General features: G+C 50.5%; 21 pseudogenes; all 21 read right to left on the bottom strand.

The window, feature by feature from the left end:
• Nucleotides 1–284: 284 nt before the first annotated feature.
• On the bottom strand, nt 285–404 carry LOC130335717 (5S ribosomal RNA; annotated as a pseudogene).
• A 3,070-nt stretch (nt 405–3,474) lies between these two features.
• Nucleotides 3,475–3,594, bottom strand: LOC130352884 (5S ribosomal RNA; annotated as a pseudogene).
• Nucleotides 3,595–3,869: 275 nt separating this feature from the next.
• Nucleotides 3,870–3,989, bottom strand: LOC130322840 (5S ribosomal RNA; annotated as a pseudogene).
• A 1,485-nt stretch (nt 3,990–5,474) lies between these two features.
• LOC130353080 (5S ribosomal RNA) lies at nt 5,475–5,594 on the bottom strand (annotated as a pseudogene).
• A 272-nt stretch (nt 5,595–5,866) lies between these two features.
• On the bottom strand, nt 5,867–5,986 carry LOC130315302 (5S ribosomal RNA; annotated as a pseudogene).
• A 283-nt stretch (nt 5,987–6,269) lies between these two features.
• LOC130351916 (5S ribosomal RNA) lies at nt 6,270–6,389 on the bottom strand (annotated as a pseudogene).
• Nucleotides 6,390–7,238: 849 nt separating this feature from the next.
• LOC130316047 (5S ribosomal RNA) lies at nt 7,239–7,358 on the bottom strand (annotated as a pseudogene).
• An 863-nt stretch (nt 7,359–8,221) lies between these two features.
• Nucleotides 8,222–8,341, bottom strand: LOC130332602 (5S ribosomal RNA; annotated as a pseudogene).
• A 1,286-nt stretch (nt 8,342–9,627) lies between these two features.
• Nucleotides 9,628–9,747, bottom strand: LOC130332615 (5S ribosomal RNA; annotated as a pseudogene).
• Nucleotides 9,748–12,021: 2,274 nt separating this feature from the next.
• LOC130316018 (5S ribosomal RNA) lies at nt 12,022–12,141 on the bottom strand (annotated as a pseudogene).
• A 272-nt stretch (nt 12,142–12,413) lies between these two features.
• LOC130352912 (5S ribosomal RNA) lies at nt 12,414–12,533 on the bottom strand (annotated as a pseudogene).
• A 473-nt stretch (nt 12,534–13,006) lies between these two features.
• LOC130351914 (5S ribosomal RNA) lies at nt 13,007–13,126 on the bottom strand (annotated as a pseudogene).
• Nucleotides 13,127–14,005: 879 nt separating this feature from the next.
• On the bottom strand, nt 14,006–14,125 carry LOC130318160 (5S ribosomal RNA; annotated as a pseudogene).
• Nucleotides 14,126–14,396: 271 nt separating this feature from the next.
• On the bottom strand, nt 14,397–14,516 carry LOC130353025 (5S ribosomal RNA; annotated as a pseudogene).
• Nucleotides 14,517–14,598: 82 nt separating this feature from the next.
• LOC130351913 (5S ribosomal RNA) lies at nt 14,599–14,718 on the bottom strand (annotated as a pseudogene).
• Nucleotides 14,719–15,399: 681 nt separating this feature from the next.
• LOC130314821 (5S ribosomal RNA) lies at nt 15,400–15,519 on the bottom strand (annotated as a pseudogene).
• Nucleotides 15,520–16,802: 1,283 nt separating this feature from the next.
• On the bottom strand, nt 16,803–16,922 carry LOC130351912 (5S ribosomal RNA; annotated as a pseudogene).
• A 1,637-nt stretch (nt 16,923–18,559) lies between these two features.
• On the bottom strand, nt 18,560–18,679 carry LOC130314810 (5S ribosomal RNA; annotated as a pseudogene).
• Nucleotides 18,680–18,963: 284 nt separating this feature from the next.
• Nucleotides 18,964–19,083, bottom strand: LOC130323998 (5S ribosomal RNA; annotated as a pseudogene).
• A 1,466-nt stretch (nt 19,084–20,549) lies between these two features.
• Nucleotides 20,550–20,669, bottom strand: LOC130318149 (5S ribosomal RNA; annotated as a pseudogene).
• Nucleotides 20,670–21,924: 1,255 nt separating this feature from the next.
• On the bottom strand, nt 21,925–22,044 carry LOC130330406 (5S ribosomal RNA; annotated as a pseudogene).
• Between the last annotated feature and the right edge of the window lie 750 nt (nt 22,045–22,794).

Below are 22,794 nucleotides of genomic sequence, written 5' to 3'. Positions count from 1 at the left end.
ATCTTCACACCCTGTATACTGTGCATTTAAGCATCAATAAATCCTTTTCAGAATCGGAACGGAAGGCGGCAACAGATTAAAATGTCAACTGCACCCGGGAATCCCAGCCAGTCTCCCATGCTGGTACTTACCAGGCCCTAAGCTGGGTAGCAGTCTGCGATCTGATGAGAGCAGGCGCGTTCAGCTTAGGATGGCCGTTGACAGCTTCACATTTTGTATACTGTGCATTTAAGCATCAATAAATCCTTTTCGGAATCGAAACGGAAGGCGGCAACAGAGCAAAATGTCAACGGCAGCCCGGATTCCCAGCCAGTCTCCCATGCTGGTACTTACCGGGCCCTAAGCTGGGTAGCAGTCTGCGATCTGACGAGAGCAGGCGCGTTCAGCTTAGGATGGCCGTTGACAGCTTCTCGCCCTTTATACTGTGCATTTAAGCATCAATAAATCCTTTTCGGAATCGGAACGGAAGGCGGCAACAGAGCAAAATGTCAACGGCAGCCGGGATTCCCAGCCAGTGTCCCATGCCGGTACTTACCGGGCCCTAAGATCTGTACCAGTCTGCGATCTGACGAGAAAAGGCGCATTCAGCTTAGGATGGCCGTAGACATCTTCACACCCTGTATACTGTGGATTTAAGCATCAATAAATCCTTTTCGGAATCGGAGCGTAAGGCGGCAACAGAGCAAAATGTCAATGACACCTGGGATTCCCAGCCAGTCTCCCATGCTGGTACTTAACGGGCCCTAAGCTGTGTAGCAGTCTGCGATCTGACGAGAGCAGGCGCGTTCAGCTTAGGATGGCCGTTGACAGCTTCACACTTTGTATACTGTGGATTTAAGCATCAATAAATAATTTTCGGAATCGGAGCAGAAACAGAGCAAAATGTCAACTGCACCCGGGATTCCCAGCCAGTCTCCCATGCTGGTACTTACCAGGCCCGAAGCTGGGAAGCAGTCTGCGATCTGACGAGAACAGGCGCATTCAGCTTAGGATGGCCGTAGACATCTTCACACCCTGTATACTGTGCATTTAAGCATCAATAAATCCTTTTCAGAATCGGAACGGAAGGCGGCAACAGAGCAAAATGTCAACGGCAGCCGGGATTCCCAGCCAGTGTCCCATGCCGGTACTTACCGGGCCCTAAGATCTGTACCAGTCTGCGATCTGACTAGAGCTGGCGCGTTAAGCTTAGGATGGCCGTCGACAGCTTCACACCTTGTATACTGTGGATTTAAGCATCAATAAATTATTTTCGGAATCGGAGCGGCAGGCAGCAATAGAGCAAAATGTCAACGGCACCTGGGATTCCCAGCCAGTCTCCCCTGCCAGTACTTACCGGGCCCTAAGCTGGGTAGCAGTCTGCGATCTGACAAGAGCAGGCGCGTTCAGCTTACGATGGCCATTGACAGCTTCATGCTTTTTATACTGTGCATTTAAGCATCAATAAATCCTTTTCGGAATCGGAGAGGAAGGCGGCAACAGAGCAAAATGTCAATAGCACCTTGGATTGCCAGCCAGTCTCCCATGCCCGTACTTGCCAGGCAGCAGTCTGCGATCTGACAAGAACAGGCACATTCAGCTTAGGATAGCCGTAGACGGCTTCACACCCTGTATACTGTGGATTTAAGCATCAATAAATCATTTTCGGAATCGAAGCGAAAGGCGGCTACAGAGCAAAAAGTGAACACCACCTGGGATTCCCAGCCAGTCTTCCATGCTGGTACTTAACGGGCCCTAAGCTGGGTAGCAGTCTGCGATCTGACGAGAGCAGGCGCGTTCAGCTTAGGATGGCCGTTGACAGCTTCACACTTTGTATACTGTGGATTTAAGCATCAATAAATAATTTTCGGAATCGGAGCGTAAGGCGGCAACAGAGCAAAATGTCAACGGCAGCTGGGATTCCCAGCCAGTGTCCCATGCCGGTACTTACCGGGCCCTAAGATCTGTACCAGTCTGCGATCTGACGAGAGCAGGCGCGTTAAGCTTAGGATGGCCGTCGACAGCTTCACACCTTGTATACTGTGGATTTAAGCATCAATAAATTCTTTTCGGAATCGAAGCGGAGGGCAGCAATAGAGCAAAATGTCAACGGCACCTGGGATTCCCAGCCAGTCTCCCATGCCAGTACTTACCGGGCCCTAAGTTGGGTAGCAGTCTGCGATCTGACGAGACCAGGCGCGTTCAGCTTAGGATGGCCGTTGACAGCATTTCGCCCTTTATACTGTGCATTTAAGCATCAATAAATACTTTTCGGAATCGGAACGGAAGGCGGCAACAGAGCAAAATGTCAACGGCAGCCGGGATTCCCAGCCAGTGTCCCATGCCGGTACCTACCGGGCCCTGAGATCTGTACCAGTCTGCGATCTGACGAGAGCAGGCGCGTTCAGCTTAGGATGGCCATTGACAGCTTCATGCTTTTTATACTGTGCATTTAAGCATCAATAAATCCTTTTCGGAATCGGAGAGGAAGGCGGCAACAGAGCAAAATGTCAATAGCACCTTGGATTGCCAGCCAGTCTCCCATGCCCGTACTTGCCAGGCAGCAGTCTGCGATCTGACAAGAACAGGCACATTCAGCTTAGGATAGCCGTAGACGGCTTCACACCCTGTATACTGTGGATACTGTGGATTTAAGCACCAATAAATCCTTTTCGGAATCGCAGCGGAAGGCGGCTACAGAGCAAAATGTCAACAACACCTGGGATTCCCAGCCAGTCTCCCATGCTGGTACTTACCGGGACTAAGCTGGGTAGCAGTCTGCGATCTGACGAGAGCAGGCGCGTTCAGCTTAGGATGGCTGTTGACAGCTTCATGCCCTTTATACTGTGCATTTAAGCATCAATAAATAATTTTCCGAATCGGAGCGGAAGGCGGCAACAGAGCAAAATGTCAACTGCACCCGGGATTCCCAGCCAGTGTCCCATGCCGGTACCTACCGGGCCCTGAGATCTGTACCAGTCTGCGATCTGACGAGAGCAGGCGCGTTAAGCTTAGGATGGCCGTTGACAGCTTCACACTTTGTATACTGTGGATTTAAGCATCAATAAATAATTTTCGGAATCGGAGCAGAAACAGAGCAAAATGTCAACTGCACCCGGGATTCCCAGCCAGTCTCCCATGCTGGTACTTACCAGGCCCGAAGCTGGGTAGCAGTCTGCGATCTGACGAGAGCAGGCGCGTTCAGCTTAGGATGGCCATTGACAGCTTCATGCTTTTTATACTGTGCATTTAAGCATCAATAAATCCTTTTCGGAATCGGGGAGGAAGGCGGCAACAGAGCAAAATGTCAATAGTTCCTTGGATTGCCAGCCAGTCTCCCATGCCCGTACTTGCCGGGCAGCAGTCTGCGATCTGACAAGAACAGGCAAATTCAGCTTAGGATAGCCGTAGACGGCTTCACACCCTGTATACTGTGGATTTAAGCATCAATAAATCCTTTTCGGAATCGAAGCAGAAGGCGGCTACAGAGCAAATTGTCAACAACACCTGGGATTCCCAGCCAGTCTCCCATGCTGATACTTACCGGGCCCTAAGCTGGGTAGCAGTCTGCGATCTGACGAGAGCAGGCGCGTTCAGCTTAGGATGGCCGTTGACAGCTTCCCACTTTGTATACTGTGGATTTAAGCATCAATAAATAATTTTCGGAATCGGAGCAGAAACATAGCAAAATGTCAACGGCAGCCGGGATTCCAGCCAGTCTCCCATGCTGGTACTTACCAGGCCGAAGCTGGGTAGCAGTCTGCGATCTGACGAGAACAGGCGCATTCAGCTTAGGAAGGCCGTAGACCTTTTCACACCCTGTATACTGTGGATTTAAGCATCAATAAATCCTTTTCGGAATCGGAGCGGAAGGCGGCAACAGAACAAAATGTCAACGACACCTGGGATTCCCAGCCAGTCTCCCATTCTGGTACTTACCGGGCCCTAAGCTGGGTAGCAGTCTGCGATCTGACGAGAGCAGGCACGTTCAGCTTAGGATGGCCGTTGACAGCTTCTCGCCCTTTATACTGTGCATTTAAGCATCAATAAATCCTTTTCGGAATCGGAACGGAAGGCGGCAACAGAGCAAAATGTCAACGGCAGCCGGGATTCCCAGCCAGTGTCTCATGCCGGTACTTACCGGGCCCTAACATCTGTACCAGTCTGCGATCTGACGAGAGCAGGCGCGTTAAGCTTAGGATGGCCGTCGACAGCTTCACACCTTGTATACTGTGGATTTAAGCATCAATAAATTCTTTTCGGAATCGGAGCGGAAGGCAGCAATAGAGCAAAATGTCAACAGCACCCGGGATTCCCAGCCAGTCTCCCATGCCAGTACTTACCGGGCCCTAAGCTGTGTAGCAGTCTGCGATCGGACAAGTGCAGGCGCGTTCAGCTTAGGATGGCCATTGACAGCTTAATGCTTTTTTTATACTGTGCATTTAAGCATCAATAAATCCTTTTCGGAATCGGAGAGGAAGGCGGCAACAGAGCAAAATGTCAATAGCACCATGGATTGCCAGCCAGTCTCTCATGCCCGTACTTGCCGGGCAGCAGTCTGCGATCTGACAAGAACAGGCACATTCAGCTTAGGATAGCCGTAGACGGCTTCACACCCTGTATACTGTGGATTTAAGCATCAATAAATCCTTTTCGGAATCGGAGCGGAAGGCGGCTACAGAGCAAAATGTCAACAACACCTGGGATTCCCAGCCAGTCTCCCATGCTGGTACTTACCGGGCCTAGGCTGGGTAGCGGTCTGCGATCTGACGAGAGCAGGCGCGTTCAGCTTAGGATGGCCGTTGACAGCTTTGCGCCCTTTATACTGTGCATTTAAGCATCAATAAATAATTTTCCGAATCGGAGCGGAAGGCGGCAACAGAGCAAAATGTCAACTGCACCCGGGATTCCCAGCCAGTCTCCCATGCTGGTACTTACCGGGCCCTAAGCTGGGTAGCAGTCTGCAATCTGACGAGAGCAGGCGCGTTCAGCTTAGGATGGCCGTTGACAGCTTCTCGCCCTTTATACTGTGCATTTAAGCATCAATAAATCCTTTTCGGAATCGGAACGGAAGGCGGCAACAGAGCAAAATGTCAACGGCAGCCGGGATTCCCAGCCAGTGTCCCATGCCGGTACTTACCGGGCCCTAAGATCTGTACCAGTCTGCGATCTGACGAGAACAGGCGCATTTAGCTTAGGATGGCCGTAGACATCTTCACACCCTGTATACTGTGCATTTAAGCATCAATAAATCCTTTTCAGAATCGGAACGGAAGGCGGCAACAGATTAAAATGTCAACTGCACCCGGGATTCCCAGCCAGTCTCCCATGCTGGTACTTACCAGGCCCTAAGCTGGGTAGCAGTCTGCGATCTGACGAGAACAGGCGCATTCAGCTTAGGATGGCCGTAGACATCTTCACACCCTGTATACTGTGGATTTAAGCATCAATAAATCCTTTTCGGAATCGGAGCGGAAAGCAGCAATAGAGCAAAATGTCAACGGCACCCGGGATTCCCAGCCAGTCTCCCATGCTGGTACTTACCAGGCCCTAAGCTGGGTAGCAGTCTGCGATCTGACGAGAGCAGGCGCGTTCAGCTTAGGATGGCCATTGACAGCTTCATGCTTTTTATACTGTGCATTTAAGCATCAATAAATCCTTTTCGGAATCGGAGAGGAAGGCGGCAACAGAGCAAAATGTCAATAGCACCTTGGATTGCCAGCTAGTCTCCCATGCCCGTACTTGCCGGACAGCAGTCTGCGATCTGACAAGAACAGGCACATTCAGCTTAGGATAGCCGTAGACGGCTTCACACCCTGTATACTGTGGATTTAAGCATCAATAAATCCTTTTCGGAATCGGAGCGGAAGGCGGCTACAGAGCAAAATGTCAACAACACCTGGGATTCCCAGCCAGTCTCCCATGCTAGTACTTACCGGGCCCTAAGCTGGGTAGCAGTCTGCGATCTGACGAGAGCAGGCGCGTTCAGCTTAGGATGGCCGTTGACAGCTTCACGCCCTTTATACTGTGCATTTAAGCATCAATAAATCCTTTTCCGAATCGGAGCGGAAGGCAGCAACAGATTAAAATGTCAACTGCACCTGGGATTCGCAGCCAGTCTCCCATGCTGGTACTTACAGGCCCTAAGCTGGGTAGCAGTCTGCGATCTGACGAGAGCAGGCGCGTTCAGCTTAGGATGTCCGTTAACAGCTTCACGCCCTTTATACTGTGCATTTAAGCATCAATAAATCCTTTTCCGAATAGGAGCGGAAGGCTGCAACAGATTAAAATGTCAACTGCACCCGGGATTCCCAGCCAGTCTCCCATGCTGGTACTTACCAGGCCCTAAGCTGGGTAGCAGTCTGCGATCTGACGAGAGCAGGCGCGTTCAGCTTAGGATGGCCGTTGACAGCTTCTCACTTTGTATACTGTGCATTTAAGCATCAATAAATCCTTTTCGGAATCGGAACGGAAGGCGGCAACAGAGCAAAATGTCAACGGCAGCCGGGATTCCCAGCCAGTGTCCCATGCCGGTACTTACCGGGCCCTAAGATCTGTACCAGTCTGCGATCTGACGAGAGCAGGCGCGTTCAGCTTAGGATGGCCATTGACAGCTTCATGCTTTTTATACTGTGCATTTAAGCATCAATAAATCCTTTTCGGAAACGGAATGGAAGGCGGCAACAGAGCAAAATGTCAACTGCACCCGGGATTCCCAGCCAGTCTCCCATGCCGGTACTTACTGGGCCCTAAGCTGGGTAGCAGTCTGCGATCTGACGAGAGCAGGTGCGTTCAGCTTAGGATGGCCGTTGACATCTGCACGCCTTGTATAACGTGGATTTAAGCATCAATAAATAATTTTTTAATCGGAGAGGAAGGTGGCAACAGAGCAAAATGTCAATGGCACCTTGGATTGCCAGCCAGCCTCCCATGCCGGTAACTGCCGGGCAGCAGTCTGCGATCTGAGGAGAGCAGGCACGTTCAGGCTTAGGATGGCCGTTGACAGCTTCACACCCTGTGTATTGTGGATTTAAGCATCAATAAATCCTTTTCCGAATCGGAGCGGAAGGCGGCGATCTGACGAGAGCAGGCGCGTTCAGCTTAGGATGGCCGTTGACAGCTTCTCGCCCTTTATACTGTGCATTTAGGCATAAATAAGCTTAGGATGGCCGTCAACAGCTTCACACCTTGTATACTGTGGATTTAAGCATCAATAAATTATTTTCGGAATCGGAGCGGAAGGCAGCAATAGAGCAAAATGTCAATGGCACCTGGGATTCCCAGCCAGTCTCCCATGCCAGTACTTATCGGGCCCTAAGCTGGGTAGCAGTCTGCGATCTGACGAGAGCAGGCGCGTTCAGCTTAGGATGGCCATTGACAGCTTCATGCTTTTTATACTGTGCATTTAAGCATCAATAAATCCTTTTCGGAATCGGAGAGTAAGGCGGCAACAGAGCAAAATGTCAATAGCACCTTGGATTGCCAGCCAGTCACCCATGCCCGTACTTGCCGGGCAGCAGTCTGCGATCTGACAAGAACAGGCACATTCAGCTTAGGATAGCCGTAGACGGCTTCACACCCTGTATACTGTGGATTTAAGCATCAATAAATCCTTTTCCGAATCTGAGCGGAAGGCGGCAACAGATTAAAATGTCAACTGCACCCGGGATTCCCAGCCAGTCTCCCATGCTGGTACTTACCAGGCCCTAAGCTGGGTAGCAGTCTGCGATCTGACGAGAGCAGGTGCATTTAGCTTAGGATGGCCGTTGACAGCTTCACACTTTGTATACTGTGGATTTAAGCATCATAAATAATTTTCGGAATCGGAGCAGAAACAGAGCAAAATGTCAACTGCACCCGGGATTCCCAGCCAGTCTCCCATGCTGGTACTTACCAGGCCCTAAGCTGGGTAGCAGTCTGCGATCTGACGAGAGCAGGTGCATTTAGCTTAGGATGGCCGTTGACAGCTTCACACTTTGTATACTGTGGATTTAAGCATCAAAAAATAATTTTCGGAATCGGAGCAGAAACAGAGCAAAATGTCAACTGCTCCCAGGATTCCCAGCCAGCCTCCCATGCCGGTACTTACCAGGCCCGAAGCTGGGTAGCAGTCTGCGATCTGACAAGAACAGGCGCATTCAGCTTAGGATGGCCGTAGACATTTTCACAACCTGTATACTGTGGATTTAAGCATCAATAAATCCTTTTCGGAATCGGAGCGAAAGGCGGCAACAGAGCAAAATGTCAACGACACCTGGGATTCCCAGCCAGTCTCCCATGCTGGTACTTACCGGGCCCTAAGCTGGGTAGCAGTCTGCGATCTGACGAGAGCAGGCGAATTCAGCTTAGGATGGCCGTTGACAGCTTCTCGCCCTTTATACTGTGCATTTAAGCATCAATAAAACCTTTTCGGAATCGGAACGGAACGGAAGGCGGCAACAGAGCAAAATGTCAACGGCAGCCGGGATTCCCAGCCAGTGTCCCATGCCGGTACTTACCGGGCCCTAAGATCTGTACCAGTCTGCGATCTGACGAGAGCAGGCGCGTTAAGCTTAGGATGGCCGTCGACAGCTTCACACCTTGTATACTGTGGATTTAAGCATCAATAAATTCTTTGCGGAATCGGAGCGGAAGGCAGCAATAGAGCAAAATGTCAGAGGCACCTGGGATTCCCAGCCAGTCTCCCATGCCAGTACTTACCGGGCCCTAAGCTGGGAAGCAGTCTGCGATCTGACAAGAGCAGGCGCGTTCAGCTTAGGATGGCCGTTGACATCTTCACGCCTTGTATACTGTTAATTTAAGCATCAATAAATATTTTTTTTAATCGGAGAGTAAGGCGGCAACAGATCAAAATGTCAATAGCACCTTGGATTGCCAGCCAGTCTCCCATGCCCGTACTTGCCGGGCAGCAGTCTGCGATCTGACAAGAACAGGCGCATTCAGCTTAGGATAGCCGTAGACGGCTTCACACCCTGTATATTGTGGATTTAAGCTTCAATAAATCCTTTTTGGAATCGGAGCAAAATGTCTACAGAGCTACAGAGCAAAATGTCAACAACACCTGAGATTCCCAGCCAGTCTCCCATGCTGGTACTTACCGGGCCCTAAGCTGGGTAGCAGTCTGCAATCTTACGAGAGCAGGCGCGTTCAGCTTAGGATGGCCATTAACAGCTTCACGCCCTTTATACTGTGCATTTAAGCATCAATAAATCCTTTTCTGAATCGGAGCGGAAGGCGGCAACAGATTAAAATGTCAACTGCACCCGGGATTCCCAGCCAGTCTCCCATGCTGGTACTTACCAGGCCCTAAGCTGGGTAGCAGTCTGCGATCTGACGAGAGCAGGTGCATTTAGCTTAGGATGGCCGTTGACAGCTTCACACTTTGTATACTGTGGATTTAAGCATCAATAAATAATTTTCGGAATCGGAGCAGAAACAGAGCAAAATGTCAACTGCACCCGGGATTCCCAGCCAGTCTCCCATGCTGGTACTTATCAGGCCCGAAGCAGGGTAGCAGTCTGCGATCTGACGAGAACAGGCACATTCAGCTTAGGATGGCCGTTGACAGCTTCTCGCCCTTTATACTGTGCATTTAAGCATCAATAAATCCTTTTCTGAATCGGAGCGGAAGGCGGCAACAGATTAAAATGTCAACTGCACCCGGGATTCCCAGCCAGTCTCCCATGCTGGTACTTACCAGGCCCTAAGCTGGGTAGCAGTCTGCGATCTGACGAGAGCAGGCGCGTTCAGCTTAGAATGGCCGTTGACAGCTTCACACTTTGTATACTGTGCATTTAAGCATCAATAAATCCTTTTCGGAATCGGAACGGAAGGCGGCAACAGAGCAAAATGTCAGCGGCAGCCGGGATTCCCAGCCAGTGTCCCATGCCGGTACTTACCGGGCCCTAAGATCTGTACCAGTCTGCGATCTGACGAGAGCAGGCGCGTTAAGTTTAGGATGGCCGTCGACAGCTTCACACCTTGTATACTGTGGATTTAAGCATCAATAAATTCTTTTCGGAATCGGAGCGGAAGGCGGCAACAGAGCAAAATGTCAACTGCACCTGGGATTCCCAGCCAGTCTCCCATGCCGGTATTTACTGGGCCCTAAGCTGGGTAGCAGTCTGCAATCTGACGAGAGCAGGCGCGTTCAGCTTAGGATGGCCGTTGACATCTTCACGCCTTGTATATTGTGGATTTAAGCATCAATAAATATTTTTTTAATCGGAGAGGAAGGAGGCAACAGAGCAAAATGTCAATGGCACCTTGGATTGCCAGCCAGTCTCCCATGCCGGTAACTGCCGGGCAGCAGTCTGCGATCTGAGGAGAGCAGGCACGTTCAGGCTTAGGATGGCCGTTGACAGCTTCACACCCTGTTTATTGTGGATTTAAGCATCAATAAATCCTTTTCCGAATCTGAGCGGAAGGCGGCAACAGATTAAAATGTCAACTGCACCCGGGATTCCCAGCCAGTCTCCCATGCTGGTACTTACCAGGCCCTAAGCTGGGTAGCAGTCTGCGATCTGACAAGAGCAGGTGCATTTAGCTTAGGATGGCCGTTGATAGCTTCACACTTTGTATACTGTGGATTTAAGCATCAATAAATAATTTTCGGAATCGGAGCAGAAACAGAGCAAAATGTCAACTGCACCCGGGATTCCCAGCCAGTCTCCCATGCTGGTACTTATCGGGCCCGAAGCAGGGTAGCAGTCTGCGATCTGACGAGAACAGGCACATTCAGCTTAGGATGGCCGTAGACAACTTCACACCCTGTATACTGTGGATTTAAGCATCAATAAATCCTTTTCGGAATCGGAGCGTAAGGCGGCAACAGATCAAAATGTCAACGACACCTGGGATTCCCAGCCAGTCTCCCATGCTGGTACTTACCGGGCTCTAAGCTGGGTAGCAGTCTGCGATCTGACGAGAGCAGGCACGTTCAGCTTAGGATGGCCATTGACAGCTTTTCGCACTTTATACTGTGCATTTAAGCATCAATAAATCCTTTTCGGAATCGGAACGGAAGGCGGCAACAGAGCAAAATGTCAACGGCAGCCGGGATTCCCAGCCAGTGTCCCATGCCGGTACTTACCGGGCCCTAAGATCTGTACCAGTCTGCAATCTGACAAGAGCAGGCACGTTAAGCTTAGGATGGCCGTCGACAGCTTCACACCTTGTATACTGTGGATTTAAGCATCAATAAATTCTTTTCGGAATCGGAGCGGAAGGCAGCAATAGAGCAAAATGTCAACAGCACCCGGGATTCCCAGCCAGTCTCCCATGCCAGTACTTACCGGGCCCTAGGCTGGGTAGCAGTCTGCGATCTGACGAGAGCAGGCGCGTTCAGCTTTGGATGGCCATTGACAGCTTCATGATTTTTATACTGTGCATTTAAGCATCAATAAATCCTTTTCGGAATCGGAACGGAAGGCGGCAACAGAGCAAAATGTCAACTGCACCCGGGATTCCCAGCCAGTCTCCCATGCCGGTACTTACTGGGCCCTAAGCTGGGTTGCAGTCTGCGATCTGACGAGAGCAGGCGCGTTCAGCTTAGGATGGCCGTTGACACCTTCACGCCTTGTATATTGTGAATTTAAGCATCAATAAATATTTTTATTAATCGGAGAGGAAGGCGGCAACAGAGCAAAATGTCAATGGCACCTTGGATTGCCAGCCAGTCTCCCATGCCGGTAACTGCCGGGCAGTAGTCTGCGATCTGAGGAGAGCAGGCACGTTCAGGCTTAGGATGGCCGTTGTCAGCTTCACACCCTGTGTATTGTGGATTTAAGCATCAATAAATCCTTTTCGGAATCGGAACGGAAGGCGGCAACAGAGCAAAATGTCAACGGCAGCCGGGATTCCCAGCTAGTGTCCCATGCCGATACTTACCGGGCCCTAAGATCTGTACCAGTCTGCGATCTGACGAGAGCAGGCGCGTTAAGCTTAGGATGGCCGTCGACAGCTTCACACCTTGTATACTGTGGATTTAAGCATCAATAAATTATTTTCGGAATCGGAGCGGAAGGCAGCAATAGAGCAAAATGTCAACGGCACCCGGGATTCCCAGCCAGTCTCCCATGCCAGTACTTACCGGGCCCTAAGCTGGGTAGCAGTCTGCGATCTGACGAGAGCAGGCGCGTTCAGCTTAGGATGGCCATTGACATTTTCATGCTTTTTATACTGTGCATTTAAGCATCAATAAATCCTTTTCGGAATCGGAGAGGAAGGCGGCAACAGAGCAAAATGTCAATAGCACCTTGGATTGCCAGCCAGTCTCCCATGCCCGTACTTGCCGGGCAGCAGTCTGGGATCTGACAAGAACAAGCACATTCAGCTTAGGATAGCCGTAGACAGCTTCACACCCTGTATACTGTGGATTTAAGCATCAATAAATCCTTTTCGGAATCGGAGCGGAAGGCGGCTACAGAGCAAAATGTCAACAACACCTGGGATTCCCAGCCAGTCTCCCATGCTGGTACTTACCGGGCCCTAAGCTGGGTAGCAGTCTGCGTTCTGACGAGAGCAGGCGCGTTCAGCTTAGGATGGCCGTTGACAACTTCACGCCCTTTATACTGTGCATTTAAGCATCAATAAATCCTTTTCCGAATCGGAGCGGAAGGCGGCAACAGATTAAAATGTCAACGGCAGTCTGATTCCCAGCCAGTGTCCCATGCCGGTACTTACCGGGCCCTAAGATCTGTACCAGTCTGCGATCTGACGAGAGCAGGCGCGTTAAGCTTAGGATGGCCGTCGACAGCTTCACACCTTGTATATTGTGGATTTAAACATCAATAAATATTTTTTTAATCGGAGAGGAAGGCGGCAACAGAGCAAAATGTCAATGGCACCTTGGATTGCCAGCCAGTCTCCCATGCCGGTAACTGCCGGGCAGCAGTCTGCGATCTGAGGAGAGCAGGCACGTTCAGGCTTAGGATGGCCGTTGACAGCTTCACACCCTGTATATTGTGGATTTAAGCATCAATAAATCCTTTTCCGAATCGGAGCGGAAGGCGGCAACAGATTAAAATGTCAACTGCACCCGGGATTCCCAGCCAGTCTCCCATGCTGGTACTTACCAGGCCCTAAGCTGGGTAGCAGTCTGCGATCTGACGAGAGCAGGCGCGTTCAGCTTAGGATGGCCGTTGACAGCTTCATGCCTTGTATATTGTGGATTTAAGCATCAATAAATATTTTTATTAATCGGAGAGGAAGGCGGCAACGGAGCAAAATGTCAATGGCACCTTGTATTGCCAGCCAGTCTCCCATGCCGGTAACTGCCGGGCAACAGTCTGCGATCTGAGGAGAGCAGGCACGTTCAGGCTTAGGATGGCCGTTGACAGCTTCACACCCTGTATATTGTGGATTTAAGCATCAATAAATCCTTTTCCGAATCGGATCGGAAGGCGGCAACAGATTAAAATGTCAACTGCACCTGGGATTCCCAGCCAGTCTCCCATGCTGGTACTTACCAGGCCCTAAGCTGGGTAGCAGTCTGCAATCTGACGAGAACAGGCGCATTCAGCTTAGGATGGCCGTAGACATCTTCACACCCTGTTTACTGTGGATTTAAGCATCAATAAATCCTTTTCGGAATCGGAGCGGAGGGCGGCAACAGAGCAAAGTGTCAACGACACCTGGGATTCCCAGCCAGTCTCCCATGCTGGTATTTACCGAGCCCTAAGCTGGGTAGCAGACTGCGATATGACGAGAGCAGGCGCGTTCAGCTTAGGATGGCCGTTGACAGCTTCTTGCCCTTTATACTGTGCATTTAGGCATCAATAAATCCTTTTCGGAATTGGAACGGAAGGCGGCAACAGAGCAAAATGTCAACGGCAGCCGGGATTCCCAGCCAGTGTCCCATGCCGGTACTTACCGGGCCCTAAGATCTGTACCAGTCTGCGATCTGACGAGAGCAGGCGCGTTAAGCTTAGGATGGCCGTCGACAGCTTCACACCTTGTATACTGTGGATTTAAGCATCAATAAATTATTTTCGGAATCGGAGCGGAAGGCAGCAATAGAGCAAAATATCAACGGCACCCGGGATTCCCAGCCAGTCTCCCATGCCAGTACTTACCGGGCCCTAAGCTGGGTAGCAGTCTGCGATCTGACGAGAGCAGGCGCGTTCAGCTTAGGATGGCCGTTGACATCTTCACTCTTTGTATACTGTGGATTTAAGCATCAATAAATATTTTTTTTAATCGGAGAGGAAGGCGGCAACAGATCAAAATGTCAATAGCACCTTGGATTGCCAGCCAGTCTCCCATGCCCGTACTTGCCAGGCAGCAGTCTGCGATCTGACAAGAACAGGCGCATTCAGCTTAGGATAGCCGTAGACGGCTTCACACCCTGTATATTGTGGATTTAATAAATCCTTTTCGGAATCGGAGCAAAATGTCTACAGAGCTACAGAGCAAAATGTCAACAACACCTGAGATTCCCAGCCAGTCTCCCATGCTGGTACTTACCGGGCCCTAAGCTGGGTAGCAGTCTGCGATCTGACGAGAGCAGGCGCGTTCAGCTTAGGATGGCCGTTAACAGCTTCACGCCCTTTATACTGTGCATTTAAGCATCAATAAATCCTTTTCCGAATAGGAGCGGAAGGCGGCAACAGATTAAAATGTCAACTGCACCCGGGATTCCCAGCCAGTCTCCCATGCTGGTACTTACCAGGCCCTAAGCTGGGTAGCAGTCTGCGATCTGACGAGAGCAGGCGCGTTCAGCTTAGGATGGCCGTTGACAGCTTCACACTTTGTATACTGTGCATTTAAGCATCAATAAATCCTTTTCGGAATCGGAACGGAAGGCGGCAACAGAGCAAAATGTCAGCGGCAGCCGGGATTCCCAGCCAGTGTCCCATGCCGGTACTTACCGGGCCCTAAGATCTGTACCAGTCTGCGATCTGACGAGAGCAGGCGCGTTAAGTTTAGGATGGCCGTCGACAGCTTCACACCTTGTATACTGTGTATTTAAGCATCAATAAATTCTTTTCGGAATCGGAGCGGAAGGCGGCAACAGATTAAAATGTCAACTGCACCCGGGATTCCCAGCCAGTCTCCCATGCTGGTACTTACCAGGCCCTAAGCTGGGTAGCAGCCTGTGATCTGATGAGAGCAGGTGCGTTCAGCTTAGGATGGCCGCTGACAGCTCCACACTTTGTATACTGTGGATTTAAGCATCAATAAATAATTTTCGGAATCGGAGCAGAAACAGAGCAAAATGTCAACTGCACCCGGGATTCCCAGCCAGTCTCCCATGCTGGTACTTACCAGACCCGAAGCAGGGTAGCAGTCTGCGATCTGACGAGAACAGGCACATTCAGCTTAGGATGGCCGTAGACAACTTCACACCCTGTATACTGTGGATTTAAGCATCAATAAATCCTTTTCGGAATCGGAGCGTAAGGCGGCAACAGAGCAAAATGTCAACGACACCTGGGATTCCCAGCCAGTCTCCCATGCTGGTACTTACCGGGCCCTAAGCTGGGTAGCAGTCTGCGATCTGACGAGAGCAGGCGCGTTCAGCTTAGGATGGCCGTTGACAGCTTCACGCCCTTTATACTGTCCATTTAAGCATCAATAAATCCTTTTCCGAATCGAAGCGTAAGGCGGCAACAGATTAAAATGTCAACTGCACCCGGGATTCCCAGCCAGTCTCCCATGCTGGTACTTACCAGGCCCTAAGCTGGGTAGCAGTCTGCGATATGACGGGAGCAGGCGCGTTCAGCTTAGGATGGCCGTTGACAGCTTCATGCCTTGTATATTGTGGATTTAAGCATCAATAAATATTTTTATTAATCGGAGAGGAATGCGGCAACAGAGCAAAATGTCAATGGCACCTTGGATTGCCAGCCAATCTCCCATGCCGGTAACTGCCGGGCAGCAGTCTGCGATCTGAGGAGAGCAGGCACGTTCAGGCTTAGGATGGCCGTTGACAGCTTCACACCCTGTATATTGTGGATTTAAGCATCAATAAAACCTTTTCGGAATCGAAACGGAACGGAAGGCGGCAACAGAGCAAAATGTCAACGGCAGCCGGGATTCCCAGCCAGTGTCCCATGCCGGTACTTACCGGGCCCTAAGATCTGTACCAGTCTGCGATCTGACGAGAGCAGGCGCGTTAAGCTTAGGATGGCCGTCGACAGCTTCACACCTTGTATACTGTGGATTTAAGCATCAATAAATTATTTTCGGAATCGGAGCGGAAAGCAGCAATAGAGCAAAATGTCAACTGCACCCGGGATTCCCAGCCAGTCTCCCATGCAAGTACTTACCGGGCCCTAAGCTGGGAAGCAGTCTGCGATCTGACAAGAGCAGGCGCGTTCAGCTTAGGATGGCCGTTGACATCTTCACGCCTTGTATACTGTGGATTTAAGCATCAATAAATATTTTTTTTAATCGGAGAGTAAGGCGGCAACAGATCAAAATGTCAATAGCACCTTGGATTGCCAGCCAGTCTCCCATGCCCGTACTTGCCGGGCAGCAGTCTGCGATCTGACAAGAACAGGCGCATTCAGCTTAGGATAGCCGTAGACGGCTTCACACCCTGTATATTGTGGATTTAAGCATCAATAAATCCTTTTTGGAATCGGAGCAAAATGTCTACAGAGCTACAGAGCAAAATGTCAACAACACCTGAGATTCCCAGCCAGTCTCCCATGCTGGTACTTACCGGGCCCGAAGCTGGGTAGCAGTCTGTGATCTGACGAGAGCAGGCGCGTTCAGCTTAGGATGGCCATTAACAGCTTCATGCCCTTTATACTGTGCATTTAAGCATCAATAAATCCTTTTCCCGAATCGGAGCGGAAGGCGGCAACAGATTAAAATGTCAACTGCACCCGGGATTCCCAGCCAGTCTCCCATGCTGGTACTTACCAGGCCCTAAGCTGGGTAGCAGTCTGCGATCTGACGAGAGCAGGCGCGTTCAGCTTAGGATGGCCGTTGACAGCTTCACACTTTGTATACTGTGCATTTAAGCATCAATAAATCCTTTTCGGAATCGGAACGGAAGGCGGCAACAGAGCAAAATGTCAGCGGCAGCCGGGATTCCCAGCCAGTGTCCCATGCCGGTACTTACCGGGCCCTAAGATCTGTACCAGTCTGCGATCTGACAAGAGCAGGCGCGTTAAGTTTAGGATGGCCGTCGACAGCTTCACACCTTGTATACTGTGTATTTAAGCATCAATAAATTCTTTTCGGAATCGGAGCGGAAGGCGGCAACAGATTAAAATGTCAACTGCACCCGGGATTCCCAGCCAGTCTCCCATGCTGGTACTTACCAGGCCCTAAGCTGGGTAGCAGCCTGTGATCTGACGAGAGCAGGTGCGTTCAGCTTAGGATGGCCGTTGACAGCTCCACACTTTGTATACTGTGGATTTAAGCATCAATAAATAATTTTCGGAATCGGAGCAGAAACAGAGCAAAATGTCAACTGCACCCGGGATTCCCAGCCAGTCTCCCATGCTGGTACTTACCAGGCCCGAAGCAGGGTAACAGTCTGCGATCTGACGAGAACAGGCACATTCAGCTTAGGATGGCCGTAGACAACTTCACACCCTGTATACTGTGGATTTAAGCATCAATAAATCCTTTTCGGAATCGGAGCGTAAGGCGGCAACAGAGCAAAATGTCAAGGACACCTGGGATTCCCAGCCAGTCTCCCATGCTGGTACTTACCGGGCCCTAAGCTGGGTAGCAGTCTGCGATCTGACGAGAGCAGGCGCGTTCAGCTTAGGATGGCCGTTGACAGCTTCATGCCCTTTATACTGTGCATTTAAGCATCAATAAATCCTTTTCCGAATCGGAGCGTAAGGCGGCAACAGATTAAAATGTCAACTGCACCCGGGATTCCCAGCCAGTCTCCCATGCTGGTACTTACCAGGCCCTAAGCTGGGTAGCAGTCTGCGATATGACGGGAGCAGGCGCGTTCAGCTTAGGATGGCCGTTGACAGCTTCACGCCTTGTATATTGTGGATTTAAGCATCAATAAATATTTTTATTAATCGGAGAGGAATGCGGCAACAGAGCAAAATGTCAATGGCACCTTGGATTGCCAGCCAATCTCCCATGCCGGTAACTGCCGGGCAGCAGTCTGCGATCTGAGGAGAGCAGGCACGTTCAGGCTTAGGATGGCCGTTGACAGCTTCACACCCTGTATATTGTGGATTTAAGCATCAATAAATCCTTTTCCGAATCGGAGCGGAAGGCGGCAACAGATTAAAATGTCAACTGCACCCTGGATTCCCAGCCAGTCTCCCATGCTGGTACTTACCAGGCCCTAAGCTGGGTAGCAGTCTGCGATCTGACGAGAGAAGGCGCGTTCAGCTTAGGATGGCCGTTGACAGCTTCACACTTTGTATATTGTGGATTTAAGCATCAATAAAAAAAATTCAGAATCGGAGCAGAAACAGAGCAAAATGTCAACTGCACCCGGGATTCCCAGCAAGTCTCCCATGCTGGTACTTACCAGGCCCGAAGTTGGGTAGCAGTCTGCAATCTGACGAGAACAGGCACATTCAGCTTAGGATTTAAGCATCAATAAATCCTTTTCGGAATCGGAGCGGAAGGCGGCAACAGAGCAAAATGTCAACGACACCTGGGATTCCCAGCCAGTCTCCCATGCTGGTACTTACCGGGCCCTAAGCTGGGTAGCAGTCTGCGATCTGACGAGAGCAGGCGCGTTCAGCTTAGGATGGCCGTTGACATCTTCTCTCCTTTTATACTGTACATTTAGGCATCAATAAATCCTTTTCGGAATTGGAACGGAAGGCGGCAACAGAGCAAAATGTCAACGGCAGCCGGGATTACCAGCCAGTGTCCCATGCCGGTACTTGCCGGGCCCTAAGATCTGTACCAGTCTGCGATCTGACGAGAGCAGGCGCGTTAAGCTTAGGATGGCCGTCGACAGCTTCACACCTTGTATACTGTGGATTTAAGCATCAATAAATTCTTTTCGGAATCGGAGTGGAAGGCAGCAATAGAGCAAAATATCAACAGCACCCGGGATTCCCAGCCAGTCTCCCATGCCAGTACTTACCGGGCCCTAAGCTGGGTAGCAGTCTGCGATCTGACGAGAGCAGGCGCGTTCAGCTTAGGATGGCCGTTGACATCTTCATGCATTTTATACTGTGCATTTAAGCATCAATAAATCCTTTTCGGAATCGGAGAGGAAGGCGGCAACAGAGCAAAATGTCAATAGCACCTTGGATTGCCAGCCAGTCTCCCATGCCCGTACTTGCCGGGCAGCAGTCTGCGATCTGACAAGAACAGGCACATTCAGCTTAGGATAGCCGTAGACGGCTTCACACCCTGTATACTGTGGATTTAAGCATCAATAAATCCTTTTCGGAATCGGAGCGGAAGGCGGCTACAGAGCAAAATCTCAACAACACCTGGGATTCCCAGCCAGTCTCCCATGCTGGTACTTACCGGGCCCTAAGCTGGGTAGCAGTCTGCGTTCTGACGAGAGCAGGCACGTTCAGCTTAGGATGGCCGTTGACAGTTTCACGCCCTTTATACTGTGCATTTAAGCATCAATAAATCCTTTTCCGAATCGGAGCGGAAGGCGGCAACAGATTAAAATGTCAACTGCACCCGGGATTCCCAGCCAGTCTCCCATGCTGGTACTTACCAGGCCCTAAGCTGGGTAGCAGTCTGCGATCTGACAAGGGCAGGCGCGTTCAGCTTAGGATGGCCGTTGACAGCTTCACGCCTTGTATATTGTGGATTTAAGCATCAATAAATATTTTTATTAATCGGAGAGGAAGGCGGCAACGGAGCAAAATGTCAATGGCACCTTGTATTGCCAGCCAGTCTCCCATGCCGGTAACTGCCGGGCAACAGTCTGCGATCTGAGGAGAGCAGGCACGTTCAGGCTTAGGATGGCCATTGACAGCTTCACACCCTGTATATTGTGGATTTAAGCATCAATAAATCCTTTTCCGAATCGGAGCGGAAGGCGGCAACAGATTAAAATGTCAACTGCACCTGGGATTCCCAGCCAGTCTCCCATGCTGGTACTTACCAGGCCCTAAGCTGGGTAGCAGTCTGCGATCTGACGAGAGCAGGCACGTTCAGCTTAGGATGGACGTTGACAGCTTCACACTTTGTATACTGTGGATTTAAGCATCAATAAAAAAAAATCGGAATCTGAGGAGAAACAGAGCAAAATGTCAACTGCACCCGGGATTCCCAGCCACTCTCCCATGCTGGTACTTACCAGGCCCGAAGCTGGGTAGCAGTCTGCGATCTGACGAGAACAGGCGCATTCAGCTTAGGATGGCCGTTGACAGCTCCTCGCCCTTTATACTGTGCATTTAGGCATCAATAAATCCTTTTCGGAATTGGAACGGAAGGCGGCAACAGAGCAAAATGTCAACGGCAGCCGGGATTCCCAGCCAGTGTCCCATGCCGAAACTTACCGGGCCCTAAGATCTGTACCAGTCTGCGATCTGACGAGAGCAGGCGCGTTAAGCTTAGGATGGCCGTCGACAGCTTCACACCTTGTATACTGTGGATTTAAGCATCAATAAATTATTTTCGGAATCGGAGCGGAAGGCAGCAATAGAGCAAAATATCAACGGCACCCGGGATTCCCAGCCAGTCTCCCATGCCAGTACTTACCGGGCCCTAAGCTGGGTAGCAGTCTGCGATCTGACGAGAGCAGGCGCGTTCAGCTTAGGATGGCCGTTGACATCTTCACTCTTTGTATACTGTGGATTTAAGCATCAATAAATATTTTTTTTAATCGGAGAGGAAGGCGGCAACAGGTCAATAGCACCTTGGATTGCCAGCCAGTCTCCCATGCCCGTACTTGCCGGGCAGCAGTCTGCGATCTGACAAGAACAGGCGCATTCAGCTTAGGATAGCCGTAGACGGCTTCACACCCTGTATATTGTGGATTTAATAAATCCTTTTCGGAATCGGAGCAAAATGTCTACAGAGCTACAGAGCAAAATGTCAACAACACCTGAGATTCCCAGCCAGTCTCCCATGCTGGTACTTACCGGGCCCTAAGCTGGGTAGCAGTCTGCAATCTTACGAGAGCAGGCGCGTTCAGCTTAGGATGGCCATTAACAGCTTCACGCCCTTTATACTGTGCATTTAAGCATCAATAAATCCTTTTCTGAATCGGAGCGGAAGGCGGCAACAGAGCAAAATGTCAACTGCACCCGGGATTCCCAGCCAGTCTTCCATGCTGGTACTTATCAGGCCCGAAGCAGGGTAGCAGTCTGTGATCTGACGAGAACAGGCACGTTCAGGCTTAGGATGGCCGTTGACAGCTTCACACCCTGTTTATTGTGGATTTAAGCATCAATAAATCCTTTTCCGAATCTGAGCGGAAGGCGGCAACAGAGCAAAATGTCAACTGCACCCGGGATTCCCAGCCAGTCTCCCATGCTGGTACTTACCAGGCCCTAAGCTGGGTAGCAGTCTGCGATCTGACGAGAGCAGGTGCATTTAGCTTAGGATGGCCGTTGACAGCTTCACACTTTGTATACTGTGGATTTAAGCATCAATAAATAATTTTCGGAATCGGAGCAGAAACAGAGCAAAATGTCAACTGCACCCGGGATTCCCAGCCAGTCTCCCATGCCAGTACTTACTGGGCCCTAAGCTGGGTAGCAGTCTGCGATCTGACGAGAGCAGGCGCGTTCAGCTTAGGATGGCCGTTGACATCTTCACGCCTTGTATATTGTGGATTTAAATATCAATAAATATTTTTTTAATCGGAGAGGAAGGCGGCAACAGAGCAAAATGTCAATGGCACCTTGGATTGCCAGCCAGTCTCCCATGCCGGTAACTGCCGGGCAGCAGTCTGCGATCTGAGGAGAGCAGGCACGTTCAGGCTTAGGATGGCCGTTGACAGCTTCACACCCTGTATATTGTGGATTTAAGCATCAATAAATCCTTTTCCGAATCGGAGCGGAAGGCGGCAACAGATTAAAATGTCAACAGCACCCGGGATTCCCAGCCAGTCTCCCATGCTGGTACTTACCAGGCCCTAAGCTGGGTAGCAGTCTGCGATCTGACGAGAGCAGGCGCGTTCAGCTTAGGATGGCCGTTGACAGCTTCACGCCTTGTATATTGTGGATTTAAGCATCAATAAATATTTTTATTAATCGGAGAGGAAGGCGGCAATGGAGCAAAATGTCAATGGCACCTTGTATTGCCAGCCAGTCTCCCATGCCGGTAACTGCCGGGCAACAGTCTGCGATCTGAGGAGAGCAGGCACGTTCAGGCTTAGGATGGCCGTTGACAGCTTCACACCCTGTATATTGTGGATTTAAGCATCAATAAATCCTTTTCCGAATCGGAGCGGAAGGCGGCAAAAGATTAAAATGTCAACTGCACCTGGGATTCCCAGCCAGTCTCCCATGCTGGTACTTACCAGGCCCTAAGCTGGGTAGCAGTCTGCGATCTGACGAGAGCAGGCACGTTCAGCTTAGGATGGCCGTTGACAGCTTCACACTTTGTATACTGTGGATTTAAGCATCAATAAAAAAAATTCGGAATCGGAGGAGAAACAGAGCAAAATGGCAACTGCACCCGGGATTCCCAGCCAGTCTCCCATGCTGGTACTTACCAGGCCCGAAGCTGGGTAGCAGTCTGCGATCTGACGAGAACAGGCGCATTCAGCTTAGGATGGCCGTTGACAGCTTCTCGCCCTTTATACTGTGCATTTAGGCATCAATAAATCCTTTTCGGAATTGGAACGGAAGGCGGCAACAGAGCAAAATGTCAACGGTAGCCGGAATTCCCAGCCAGTGTCCCATGCCGGAACTTACCGGGCCCTAAGATCTGTACCAGTCTGCGATC

This window comes from Hyla sarda, chromosome 1, assembly GCF_029499605.1.
Source record: "Hyla sarda isolate aHylSar1 chromosome 1, aHylSar1.hap1, whole genome shotgun sequence".
NCBI classification, from domain to species: domain Eukaryota; kingdom Metazoa; phylum Chordata; class Amphibia; order Anura; family Hylidae; genus Hyla; species Hyla sarda.
This window is presented reverse-complemented; position numbering and strand designations above follow the sequence as displayed.